We start from the raw sequence: 14,469 nt of genomic DNA, 5'->3' as shown, positions 1-14,469 counted from the left end.
AATAATAAATAAAATAATAAATAAATAAATAATAAATAAATAAAAATTTCAGAGTTACCCAGAGAGAGAGAGAGAGAGAGAGAGAAAAGTAGAAAGGAATCACCATGAAAGAGAAGAATTTGTGATATCCAGCTCAGGACCGTGGGTTTGCAAGCCCATACTCACAAAATGTGAGCCCCTGGGGTAATTTGAGAACGACGTGATTTTCAATAAATAGCAATTCTCGGCTTAAAAAAAATTCTTTAATTTAAACAAAAGCCGTTTAAGTTATTTCACGTAAAGCGATAAAATTGCTTTCAATTTTATTATATATATATATATATATATATTTTTTTTTTTTTTTTTTTCATTTAGATTTTGTTTTGTTAAGGGTATTGTGGAAGTTATAATGATTAGTTAAAAAGCATGTAGTATAGAGAATAATTTCTGAATTACATCACTTTTTTGTATTTTTTGCTATTATTTTGTTATTATTTCGTAAGTTTTAACGTACTCTTAAAATTCGTTATACAAATTAAAAGCTGGTGTTACTCCGTAGAGTCAAGTTGATTTTGAGTTTCATTAGGTTTTTGCCTTAAAATTCCTTGGATAGATAAGATTTAAAATATATACGAGGGGTGATCATTTAATTCACGGACTTATGCAAGATCTTATATTAATTGTCATTATTATTATTATTATTATTATTAATATCCATATGATGCAAGGAAGCCTGAGGCTTATGCTGCACCAGAAAAAAAAAAAGTTCCCGAGTAACCCTGAGAGAGAGAGAGAGAGAGAGAGAGAGAGAGAGAGAGAGAGAGAGAGAGAGAGAGAGAGAGAGAGTCAAAAGTAGAAGGGAATCACCAAGAAAGAGAAGAATGATGATATCCAGCTCTGTACCCTGGGTGTGCCAAGCCCATACTCACCAGATGTGAGCCCCGGGGTTAATCATTCGAATCTTCTATAGATTTCTCCTTCTCGAAATACTCTCCCTTGAACTTTACACAATTTCGTCACCGTCGTACACACGCATTAAATCAGTAGTTTTCAACCTTTTTTAATAACGGCACCCCTAAGTAAATTACTTATTTATTTATTAATTTATTTATAAATAATTTATTTATAAATAAAATAATTAATTAATTATTTTATTTTGTGGTACCCCTACTCAATTTTCTGCCTGTTAGATCGGATTCTCTCTCTCTCTCTCTCTCTCTCTCTCACTATATATATATATTAGCGAAGAATTATTTGTAAATTTTAACATTAAGATCAGCACCGATTAATGCCATCTAAGTGAAAGATTGTGCATTACATCGGTCTGTATTGATATGTTCTAGATATGATAGAATATGGTAGAGTAAAAATTTATCGGATTGGCAATGAGGCAGCAGGTTGAGTGAGATTAGGTGCAGTCTGCGAAAGACCTGCGCGTCAAAAACGCCCAAGTAACGTGCAAAGGCCCAACGCCGACACTGTGGCAAAAACCTAGAAGTACAATATTATTTATTATTATTTTATTTATTATTAATAGCTACACGGTGCAAGGAAGCCTGAGGCTTATGCTGCACTAGCCAAAAAAAAATTCCCGAGTTACCCTGAGAGAGAGAGAGAGAGAGAGAGAGAGAGAGAGAAAAGTAGAAGGAAATCACCAAGAAAGAGAAGAATGATGATATCCAGCTCAGGACCCTGGGTGTGCCAAGCCCATACTCACCAGATGTGAGCCCCTGGGGAAATATGTAATATAAAGTGAGAGTAAAACAAAATGAGATAAAACGTAAAGCAGTTGACAATAGAAACAGATAGCCACGTTAATTATGGGCCGATATATTGAGAGGGTTAGCCCTAGATAAAGTCCCTTTCAATATATCTACCAACCCATAATTAACACATTTTATAACTTTAATAATTTTGCCTTATTATTTTCGCTCTATCATATTTCAATTAATGTTACTACCACTAAGATATGATAGAATATGGTAGAGTAAAAATTTATCGGATTGGCAATGAGGTAGCAGGTTGAGTGAGATTAGGTGCAGTCTGCGAAAGACCTGTGCGTCAAAAACGACCAAGTAACGTGCAAAGGCCCAACGCCGGCAGTTTGAAATTTTTACTCTGGCAGGCTCTGCCACCTAGTTTCCTGGGATTTCAGTGGCTAGGGCCTTAAAAAAAAAAAAAGCATCATAGGGGTAAATACTAGGTTCTGTAAAGCCTAAAAGTTTGCGTAAGTTTAATTTAGACATTGTTAGAGTTTTACAGTGTGGGACATGTGCTGGCGTATAGATAGAGTGGGGAGAGAACTGAAGGCTAGGGGGGGGCGAAAGGCAGAAGTATGGGGACGATAGAGAAGGAGTCCCCAGATTGTCAGTGAGGCAGGCCCATGCCTCACCAGGCGAAGAACGGGGAGATGGCGGGGTGGGGGAAGGGACAGCAAAAACTGTCTCCTCCCCCACCAGGGGGAGGGGAAGATGGGAGACAAGGGACTGTGGTCAGAAAGGCTAATTTGGCCAATTCAGCAATGCTGCTTTACTCTTTTGCCGTCATATTATTCCTATCCGGGTCACCGGATAGGAATAATATGAATAATTTGGGAGTCACTCATGGGACCAGATTCCTGTCCAGTGTGGTCAGAGCCGTATAGGCTTTGGTTGCACTTGAGGTGCTGTCTCATCCATTTGTGGGTGAGTCATCTTCATCTGTGTGGACGTGTTGTGGCAGGTGAGGCCTGGGAGGTTCTTTGCCCTCATGCTGGTGCCCCCCCATCTGGTTGTCACTTGAGAGTGGGTGGAGGTTAGAACTCTGATATTGCTCAGTGAAAGACAAAGTTCAGTGAGTGTCAGTCTTCTGGTCGCTCATGGGACCTTTTTCCTTTCAGTTCATTGGTGTTTTGTCAACGGGGGTGGGTGCACTTTAATCCTTAGTCTTTGGGTTTGTAGTTCTGCTTTCTGGTTCGCTGCGTCATCAGGTAGCAGCTTCTGTGAACTCCATGATTCTATCTCCTTTACTTGACTGTGTCCGTCCGTGAGCTGGTAGCACGTTCTGCGTGTTGTTTTATGTTACCGCTCACTGTCTTCTTCTTGCAAATCGTTTTTGTGCATATTTACTGAAGGCTTTATATTCATCCTCGGATTCGAGGAGTTGGTGTTCCCGGTTTTTAAGCAGGTACATGATTTGCGTAATAAGTATATTACGCAAATCTTAGGTCTTCTCTGTTTTGTGCAATGGCCATCCATTTACTACCCAGTACCGATATATATATATATACACTGGTGTGCAAAATTTAAGGAACAACACTATTTCTGAAGGTTACAATCACAAAATCAAACGAAACAGGCTGTAGCGATTTGCATAACTGTGGCCGTTCGGTAGAAAGCTGGTGCACATGCAAAAATTTGAATCGTAATGAGAGGGCTCACATAAACAGATAAAAGCAGCAGCTCAGCAGTTATTCGAAAATTACTGAATGGTGAGCACGGTTGTTACAGACTTTCGATTGGTTTCATACAGTGCTACAGACAAAGAAATGGCCAGTAGACAACATCTGGATGACGTTACCCGGGGTCGAATAATTGGGAAGCTCGAAGAAGGTCGAAGTGCGAGGACTGTGGCTGCAGAGTTCGATATCACCCATAGCATCGTCTCACGTGCATGGTCGTCCTTCAGAACGACAGGTACAGCTGTTCAAAGGACCAGTGGTGGTCGTCCACGAAAAACAATGCCCAATGCTGATCGTTATATACTCCTACAGGCCACAAGGGACCGACATCAGACAGCGGGATCCATTGCAAACCAGCTGCACAGGACGCAGGATATCGCAGTTTACTTTGACCAGGCGATTCAACAAAGGTGGACTGTTTGCCCGACGGCCAGTACTCTGTGTCCCTTTAACACCATACAAAGGATGATATTGTTGCACATGTCGACACTAATGATATTGAGTAGGAGACCGGCGGAATTACTTAAAAAGTACAAGTCAATGCTGAAAAAAAGCCGTGAGTTAGGGTTGAATTTGAAAGTGTCTGCAATTCTGCCCAGACGCGATAGGAGGGAGCATATGATGAGGCGCCTCTATAGCCAGGTGGGAAGGAGCAGCAGTGCGTAGCACACGCGTCTTGATTAGACCGGGGTTCGAGCCCGTCACCACCAAATAAGGAGGATGCGGAAAGGTCAGGGAATGACCACTGCATATCCTGCAGCAATATCGCCTTAGTTACTAATGCTCCTAAAAACCAAATAACAAACAAACAAACAAGTATGTTTGTTTGTTTGTTTGTTATTCCTACAGGGAGATAAGAGTCGATACGAGGGAGTATATGATGGGATACACTTAAATAGAACAGTGCAAGAATATTCGCTGATGCTATCGAGACAGAGTTAGGTGGGTCGGAAAACTGTTAGCTTGGGGGGATACACGGACTAATAGATTAACAGTAGCCTCTGGCAGATGTGAAAGTGATTCTTACACTGCTTCTATTGAAATGCAAATGAGCAGCAGCCTGGAAAGCTAGGCAATGGGGATTTCCAGGACTGCTGGGATTCGTTGTGGAACAAGTAAATAAAACTGCCTCGGGAACCGGTTCGCAAATGCTGACTTCCAGCGGGATCGCTGTTCACGCGACCTCCCGTTCAACGTCTTCTACCGCATGACGAAGGCATTTCGGACCCTGCAATGCTATGCGATTCCGATTCGTCTTTGTGCCCCCTACACCTCCTGCAAGTTTGTCGCACTGGTAGTGAATCATCCTGTACATGTATACACACTAGGGATCACTGAAATATGATCACTCCATCCATAATGGACCGAATAGTTTCGTACGCTACAGCAAATTGCATCTGGTCGTCGTGCATAGTGATAAAGTAGCAGTAATGATATCACGGAGTTTCAAAAGGGTATGATTGCCTGTGTCGTGCGTCCATATTTTCTTTTTTTTTCATTTAGACATACCATCATCAACTCCCTGGGTTCCTACACACATGCGATTGATTCGTCTGCGCGTGTAGCACAGTAGTATCGTCACCATCCTCCACATACTGGGTGGAAAAGGCCCGGGTTCGAATCCCGTCGATGATGCGAGGAGCTTTAACAGGCTTTTTTCACTCCGTGGCTGAGTTTAGTTGGGCTCAGGCTTAGATAGCAAGTTTTTTTTACCCGAGAAATTGGGTTTTTTTTTGTCCAGCAAAACAGGCAAATTGACTAGAGAACACATGCAATTTACAGACACAAATATGGGTTTATGTAATAAATTACGGGTAACCCTAATATATAATAAAAAAAATATAACAAAAAATATGCGGCTGATTCGCATCTATGTTACACAACTGAAACATTTAGTTAGTACTTATTGCAATCAACACAGAGACTCCATATTTTGGGTCACAAATGAAAGAAAGTAAATAAAAGAGATTTGACAACTGACCATTTAGCCTCGCGACGTGGACGAGCCCATATGCCCCATGAGTTACCATCCCCACCACGAGGAGGTAGACCTCTACTATCTACACTGTACTGCCAATTAATTAGACACACCTCTGCTGTGCACACAAATGGTCTGTCCCACAATGTTACAAGTCACATGACCACAGTTGTGGATATAAATGCAGCAGAACTTTTTAGTATCAGTTAGTCCTACAAACCATAGCAAGAATGGGGAAAAGGAGTGATCTAACGGACTTTGAACATGGCGGTTTGTAGGTGCAAGACGTGCTGAACAAAGAATCTCTGAAAGGCAGTTCTCCTGAACTTTTCACGTACCACAGTTTCAAGGGTGTATCGAGAATGGGGCAACGAACAGAAAACATCCTCTCAACGGCACTCATGTGGGAGAAAATCGCTTGTTGAGGAGAGAGGTCAGAGGAGAATGGCTAGAACTGTGCAAGCAAAGAGATGGGCCACAATGTTACACATAACATCATAATACCTTGGTACGCAGAACAAAATATTGCAACAGACCACTAGTTGCATTTTTTTGTGAAAACCTTTTTTATCAATGAAGAACAAGAGAGCTCGCCTCCTGTGGGTACAGTAACACCAGCACTGGACTATCGAGGATTGGAAAACAGTTGCTTGGTCTGACAAGTCCGAGTTCCTGGTGCATTATGTTGAAGGCTCAGAATTTGGAGAACACAACGTGAATCCATGGACCCGTCACGTCTGACGACTACTGTGCAAGGTGGTGGGGCAGTATGATGTGGGGAATGTTTACTTGGCACACGTTGGGTCCATTAATATCCAGAGATTGACGTCTGAATGCCGCATCGTACCTAAACATCGTTGTTGACCGCTTGCATCCATTCATGTTGCCAGTTTATCCTCAGTCAGATGATTACTTACAGCAGGATAATGCGCCGGTGCACAAAGCCACAATCACTATGGAATGGTTCCAGGAACACGACAATGACTTTTCTTTTCTGCAGTGGCCCGCTCAGTCCACGGATCTCAATCCTATTGAACATCTTTGAGATGAGCTGGAAAGGGCTGTTGGCTGCAGGCCTACACCTCCGTCGAATCTCAAGGAACTGCATGACACACTCATGTCTGCATGGTACTCCATTTCTGCACAACATTTTCAGTATCTTGTGCAATCCATGCCTAGACGAATTCAGGCTAAAGGAGGCTCAAAATGCTACTAGGTAGGTGTACCTAATAAAGTGGCAGCACAGTGTATATAATCTATATTTAGTAGAAATTACCCCAAGTAGTGACTAGTTCGCAACTGTACACTCACAAAGGCAAGACATTTCCCGTCTATTTGTCAATACAGTTCAAAGATCTTCGAGCATATCAACGTGTGCCTGATATCACATACGCACAAGCCAAGTGACTGCACCCCCTACAACACAGAATAAAAATATTAAATTCTGGGCATGACAACCACAAACCATGGACAGCGCCAGGATCGACCAGAACATCTGACGCCATCATAAAACAGTGAAAATCCCGAGAGGCGAGTTCCCCACCTAAGAAGCCACACCAGTAATACGCAGTAGTGGCTGCTATCTGTGCAAATGGTTACCCAACACAGTACTAGGTAGATGGTTATACACTGGTGTGCAAAATTTCAGGACCAGTCAGGTTTTCACCTGTAGCTTCTCATAGGAGTGGCCTGGATATTGGAAAAGCATACCAAAGAACCTCGCGAGGTACAGAAATGAAGGAAACAACACTGACAAAACAACGAAAACAAAACGGTACGGAAGGACTTCATTCAAAAATGGCAACATAGCACTGGCTGCCATGACACAGATGCATCACTCCAAAGATGGAACAAAGGGAAGAGGTGGTCGTCAGTAGATATGGCCATCCCTAAAGTGAATGCAGGCTTTGCACTGCCTGCTCATACTTAGAACAATGTTGTTGATAAGTTCCTGCAGTAAAATCATCCACTGTCAGCACCACCTTCAGCTGGTGAACATTTTCTGCTGGGTGTGGACATGCTGCTAGGCATCTCCCCTGAGCATCCCATATGTGTTCGTTGGATTTAGATCGGTGGAACGGGCAGGCCAATCCATACGAACAATGCCCTCGCTTTCCAAAAGCATATCAACAGCTGCAGTTCGATGGGGTGTGGCGTTATCATCCATAAACACGAACTCGGGGCCAATGGTACCTCGGAAGAGATGCACATGGAGAATGATTACCTCAGTACAGTAGTGTGTACTTGTTACAGTGCTGCCTCCCAGTATCTGGAGTTGTGTACATTCATCCAACATGCCTCCCCCAGACCAGAACACATCGATCCCTTTCAGTGATGTTTGCAGGTGATACTGTGTGCCAACCTTTTCGCCAGATTAGCTGATGTTGAGAATCGCTGCTGAGACTGAATCTACTCTCATCAGTAAAGAGTATACCTTAAGTAGATTTTGTGGTTGTAACCTTTAGAGTGTTGGTCCTTAAGTTTTGCACCCCAGTGTAATTCCGTGATCACCGTCTATATACACTGAGCCAATACATTCTGACCAGCGAGTCTTTATGTAAATCTATGCAACTGCAGGTGAACTACGGCAGATGCGCGGGTCAGGACACTATAAAAAATATCTGATACTGAGCTCTGTGAGTGTTAATCTTGTTCATCAGGTGGGAAAGCAGTGGACTTAAGCGAATTTGACAAAGGCCAAATTGTAATGGCCAGGCAACTGGGTAAGTGCATACCTCAGTACCAGAACACATCCCACCAGCTGTGAAATGGCACAGCTGGTGGGATGCTCAGTCAGCTGTGGTTAGTACCTACTGAAAGTGGTCCAAAGAGGGGACCCCACAAACCACCGGCGAGGTATTGGATGACCACGGCTTATCGATGCCCAAGGTGAGCAAAGGTTTTCCCAGATGGTACGTGGCAACAGAAGAGCGACTGTGGCGCATCTCGTCGATAATTGGAATGGCCGTGACGGCAGTAATGTGTCAAAACACAGTACATTGAATCCTGCTGAAAATGGCGCTGCGTAGCCAGAGGCTGCTCTGAGTGCCCATGCTAACCATGGTATAACAGCGACAGCACCTACAATGAGAGCATTGAAACTGGACTTTCTGTGATTGGAAGGTCGTCTGGTCCGATGAATCACATTTTCTGTTGCACCACGTGGACGGCCGGTTACATGTGCATCGTTTACCTGGGGAAATGATGGCACCTGGATGCACCATCGGAAGAAAACAAGCTGGTGTCATGCTTTGGGCAATGTTCTGCGGGGATACCCTGGGTTGTCATCCATGTGCCGGGCACTCTGACATCTACCACCTACCTAAACATCATTGCTGACCAGGTACATCCTTTCATGGCAACAGCCTTCCCATCTTTCAACAGAATAATGTAGCATGCCACACTGCCCATATTGTGTAAGACTGGTATGCGGAACCTGTGGAAGACTTCCAAGTATTGTCCTGGCCTCCAAATATTTCACTTCTAGGTTGTTTACTCCTGCTCACAGTACCCACTCACCAAGGAACAAAATTCCGAAACCAGTATATTATGGTTGGCAGCATTAAACTGAGAATAAGTAACACTATTCTCTGTAAGAGAAATATTACTTCAAAAGTGCAAGGCTAGGCAACTAATTGGGAAGGATTTCACAGTATGAGATGTTATAGTAATGATGACATAATTCAAACTTCACTTGTCCTCTTCTTTAGTTTACTGCATATTAAAATGATGCTCTTGACTACTAATCACTTGGGGCTCCTCCGTAGCCAGGTGGGAAGGAGCAGCAGTGCGTAGCACATGCTTCTTGATTAGACTGGGGTTCGAGCCCGTCACCACCAAATACGGAGGATGCGGAAAGGTCAGGGAATGACCACCGCATATTCCCGGAGCAATATGGCCTTAGTTGCTAATGCTCCTAAAAACCAAATAACAACAACTACTAATCAATAAGAAAAGAAATAACTTAATGGAGGGAAAGGGCAATACAGGAATTGATCCCCCACTCTTTCAAGGAGCATTACAAGACACTTCAACAGGTGAAGAGAGAATGTAGTGTTTTGATAACCCTTCAACTCAGAAAAGGCCGAGCTTGGTATTAATATGGCAAATGATACAGGAAAGCAAGCTTATATGGCATCAGCCAAAAAAAAAAAAAAAAAAAAATTGCATTTCACCCTATTCATCTGCTCCAATAGTTTATCTAGTTCTTCCTTGAATTAATTCAAATTATTCACTTTCATAATGGATGGAAGCACGTTCCAGCGATTAACCTGTTGGCTGAAGACACCTCCTTCCTTCCTCAATTTCGATTTATGCCCCCTACGAGTGCCTAGTCTGAGGAAGAATCCCATCAGTATTGTTTGCTCAAGCCATTCAAAGCCTAATTACTTCAATCAAATCAGCTTGTAGGTATCTAGTGTCCAGATGATGCGATTTGCAGAAATGAAACCTATTCCGGTAACAGTGTTCCTTTGTACACCCACCAATCTCGTTGCCCTTCTCTGCACCAGAGCTCTACATCTTTCCCAAAATGAAGACTCTTGTATGCAGTATTCATGATTGGAATGATCATTGCCTTATACAATGAGATAATCGCCTCTTTATTCCTGGGAGCAAAATTCCTGTATATCCTTGAGAAAACCCCATTAGCTGTCATGGCAGCTTGTCTGCACTGCCCAGAGAACTTCATATCAAACTGCCCAATTACTCCCAGATCCTTTTCATTTCACTTTTCTTGAGTGTAGTCCCACACAATTGATGTTATTCTCGGCTTACTGCTACCAATATGCAGTTCCTTGCATTTGTCAATGTTAAACTTCAATTGCCATTTCCCAACAAATCTGCTAATTTTTCTAGATCTTGTTTTCAGCAGCATACCTTCATTACTGTCATTAGCAATCCTGAAGACCTTTGTATCATCTGTAAACTTAGACATTAAGCCTGATATACCTTCATCAATATTGTCAAAATATAGAAAACAAAAATGGGCTTAGCACCAAACCCTGGGGATTCCATGAAATCAGTGTCCATTTATAACAATTCTGTCTTCTCCGACTCAACCACCCCTTTATCCATAGAATTAACTTTCTTTTAATGGCAAAATGCTTTAATTTGGACAGCAGTCTTTTATGTGCAACAGTATCAAAAGCTTTTCTGAAATTCAAGTAAATGATATGAAAATTTTTGCATAAAGTTCCTTGGTCACTGCATCAAAGTAACTTGTCAGATTGGTTAGACAAGACCGTCCCTTAACAAACCCATGCTATGACTGAAGTATAACTGCACTACTGTGTAGGTAGTCTTGCATTGCTTCTTTAACAGTGATTCCATTATTTCCCTAGAACAGAAGTTAAGCTAACAGGTCTCTAATTACTCATGTCACACTTAGATCCCTATTTGTGATTGGGGATACATTTACTCATATCCAGTCCAGAGGGATCTCCCCTGAATCCAAAGGTGCTCCACAATTATGGCTAAGGGTTTGATTGCATCCTTTGCAACCTCCCTTAATTCCCTCAGAGTGTAATCCCACACAGTCGATATGTTACTTTGGGGTTACTGCTACCCATATGCAGTAATGTTTGTCAATGTTAATCTTCAATTGCCATTTCTCAACACATCTGCTTAATTTTTCTAAATCTTGTTTCAGCAGTCTACCCTCTGTGATCTAGTGTACTGTGATATGGATCCCTAATATGCTTTTGAAAGTGTGAATTTTAGTATCTTACAGTGTTACAAGCTTCCAATTTGACTGCTTACATGAATATCAAAGATGCGTAGAAATTTCACTTGCCTAAAGGATGCATTGATTGCTCTCAATATATTGCCAACTTTTTTACTAATATTACACTTGTTGGAGGAATAATTGCATGCGGAGTGTTCCTTTTCTTGTTATCTCTTCTTTGCCTTATTGGAGCTTTCTCTTATCCAGTACTTCTCTTATTTTTTACATGGTTATATTGTTTTTGCTGATCATCATTCAGTTTAGTGTTGAATGTGCATGTGAAGGTTGGAAAAATGCTCAACCTGAAGTAAGACAAGAATCAGATATACTTTCAGTGTTGTTAATTTGAAAACAGATCACTACTAGAATGACACGATGAAAAAGGAACTGCTTTCAGGTTACCTCTTGGCATGGCACTACAACTACTTTGAGCCCATTGCTTTACTGCTCTGGGGCATGATTTCCATTTAAATTCAATATAATCAAGAATGCCACTTAACACTACTCTATTCACTAGTTATGCAGCAATATGTATTAAGCTATCAAGTTTGCATTACACGTATTACACTATACTGTTATGTTTGTAAAGTTAAGTTAATTATAATAGATAATAAAATTATCTAATTAATGCTGACCTTTGTGATTTGAACTTTTGAGATGTCTATTTACCACAATTAAAATTAGAATTCCCCTACTATGCACCCCAGTATAAGTTATGAGTTATTCACACCAAATCACTGATATGAAGGTTCTATGTATATTAAGTTGTAACTTATAAAATCTCTAGCTAAATTTAAAAATAAACTAAAGAACAGGACTAGGACCATAAAGCTATTTATTGAATGCATTTTAATACGTTAATTAGGTCAATAAAACAGCAAAATTTTTTAATAAACTTATTGACTAGCTGTAGCTCCTACACTGAAAACCAGTAAGCATACACCTTCCTGACCAGCAAAGCTGTAAAAATAAACTAAAAATGCATAAATATGAATATAAATACCATTTCCCAGTACCTCTAGTGGGAATAGATTTTTTTTTTTTGATTTGGTAGTTGTTGGCGCATCGGCTTCTATGGCCATATTGCACCTCCCAAGGTTTTTGCAGTACTTTGATCCAAGCCCGAGGCGGGAATCGAACCCGCGACCTTGAGAGTGGGAATAGAGGATCTAAACTCAAATATAAAAGAGTGAGTAATTAATGGTGGAATTTATCTCCTTAAAACTTTCTTAACCCCTCATTTAGTTAGTAACTGCATATGTAGTTTTTCTCAGTAATTTAATATAATGAAAATTGTACAGTGAAGTTCAGGAACCAGGTTCTGGTTATCTGAAATTCACTTTTTGTAACACTGTAACTTCAATAGCTATCAAAGCAAAGTGGATCTTTTTTTTAATCCACCAATAACTGAGTATTCACTAAGTCATTTATAGTTCATTCAATAACTGTTCCATCTTTCCAATGAAAATATTTCTCCTTTCGTTTGTTATTGTTAGTTATTTGGTTTTTAGGAAAGGCCATATTGCTCCGGGGATATGTGGATCCTCCGTATTTGGTGGTCACTGGCTCGAACCCCGGTCTAATCAAGAAGCATGTGCTACGCACTGCTGCTCCTGCCCACCTGGCTACGGAGGCACCAACTCTCTCCTTTCAAAGTGGAACTTATGATAGACTTGTTTGTTTCACAGGTGTGGCTTAGCAGTGGAATAATTTTTCCTCTCTTAAATTGTACAGTATCACAATTTTATATGACTTCCAAAGATTGTTACATTAAAAAAAAAAAGTATTTTTAGTTTAACCACTATAAGTACCAAATGGCAATAAGTTTGATAACAACAGGTGAAGTTTGAAGATCCATGGAGAATCCTATCATCAGACCAATAAAAGGATTAAATATAGTAAAGGGGAGCAACATTAATTTACATTAAGGAAGTTTTGGCATATACACTATCTTAACAATTTTTGTATATTAAGTTAAATAATGTTGCCTCCCTTTACTTTATTTTGGCCCTTTCATTGGTTTAACAACAGGATCTTGCAAGAACTTTGAAACGTTATCAAATCTAGTCCAATTTGGTGCCTGTAATGAGTTAAAAATACTTAATAAATTAATTCTGAAAATTATTCATGTGATATAATAGTGTTTATTCTTCATACATAATCCATAATGTAATGCCCTTCCCAAATTACATTAAATTCTACAATTCTTGCTTATGATATTTGACATACTGTTTGGTTTATGATAACAGTTGGGTTATTACAAAGTCAATATGAATTAAAGTTATTTTATATAATTCTTCAATTACTGATAGCGGTAGTAATTAAAAGGTTGCTACATAAGAAAAACCATCCACAACACTTGGTAATTTTTTTATTCAATCATAAAACCACACAAGTTATAAAGACATAAAAAAATATGTTAGAAGGCACATAAAATTACTTCTCTGTTGTGACTATTTTTTAGATTTTCAGATAAGTTTTCTTTGATGCAACATTTGTAAACATGTAATTTTTTTATTCTTTATTTTTTAAAATTTTTTAATACATTAAACTGAAAGCTATTGGAATCCTTAACTTTAAAAGATGTTTCTTATTTCAATAATCTTCATGAGACATTTAAAAAAAAAATATGGCAAAAAAATCTGAGATTGACTACATGATACAGCTAGCAAATTGAGTAAATTAACTCCAAAAAAAATCATTTTTTATGGACAGTTTTGTATCTTTAAAAGGTTATTTTATTAAAATATAGTAAACACTGATTAGATATTTTGTCAAAATGAAATCTAAAACAGTACTTTTCATAATATAATCTTATAGTATATCTAATTTTTTAAAAAACTATGATATGCTACTTCAAGCATCATAAGGTGCCATAAGGTGCATAATCATAAGATGCAAAAAGCATGCACCCATGGGTCTCCAATTCCAAGGGGGGGGGACTGAAATGTTCACTTATGTATACAAATTTTTTTAAAGCAAGTCAGAGGCATCTGTTTAATATACAAATAATAATTAAATAACCACTATTTACAAAAACTGATTTTACCAATTAATATTTGATATACATCATGAGCTATCTAAATGATTGTAACATAGGGTTCAAAATTTGAATTTGTACCTAGAGCCCCAGAATGGCTAAATCTGCCAATGACTGAACTACCCATGACATATAAACAGACAAGAGGTTGACAACTTATAGCAATGGTGCCAAAGACAGCACAGGAAACTTTACTGAATGATTGTCAAGTTTGCCTGTCAATTAAATTTTAATTGCAAAATAACACTAGGTAGTTTTGTCATGACCCTTTCCCATTTCAAAAATTCATCACTAGTTCCTTTAGCTCC

The sequence above is a fragment of the Mastigoproctus giganteus genome, chromosome 9 (assembly GCF_048544385.1).
Source record: "Mastigoproctus giganteus isolate SK-2022 chromosome 9, ASM4854438v1, whole genome shotgun sequence".
NCBI lineage: Eukaryota > Metazoa > Arthropoda > Arachnida > Uropygi > Thelyphonidae > Mastigoproctus > Mastigoproctus giganteus.
This window is presented reverse-complemented; position numbering follows the sequence as displayed.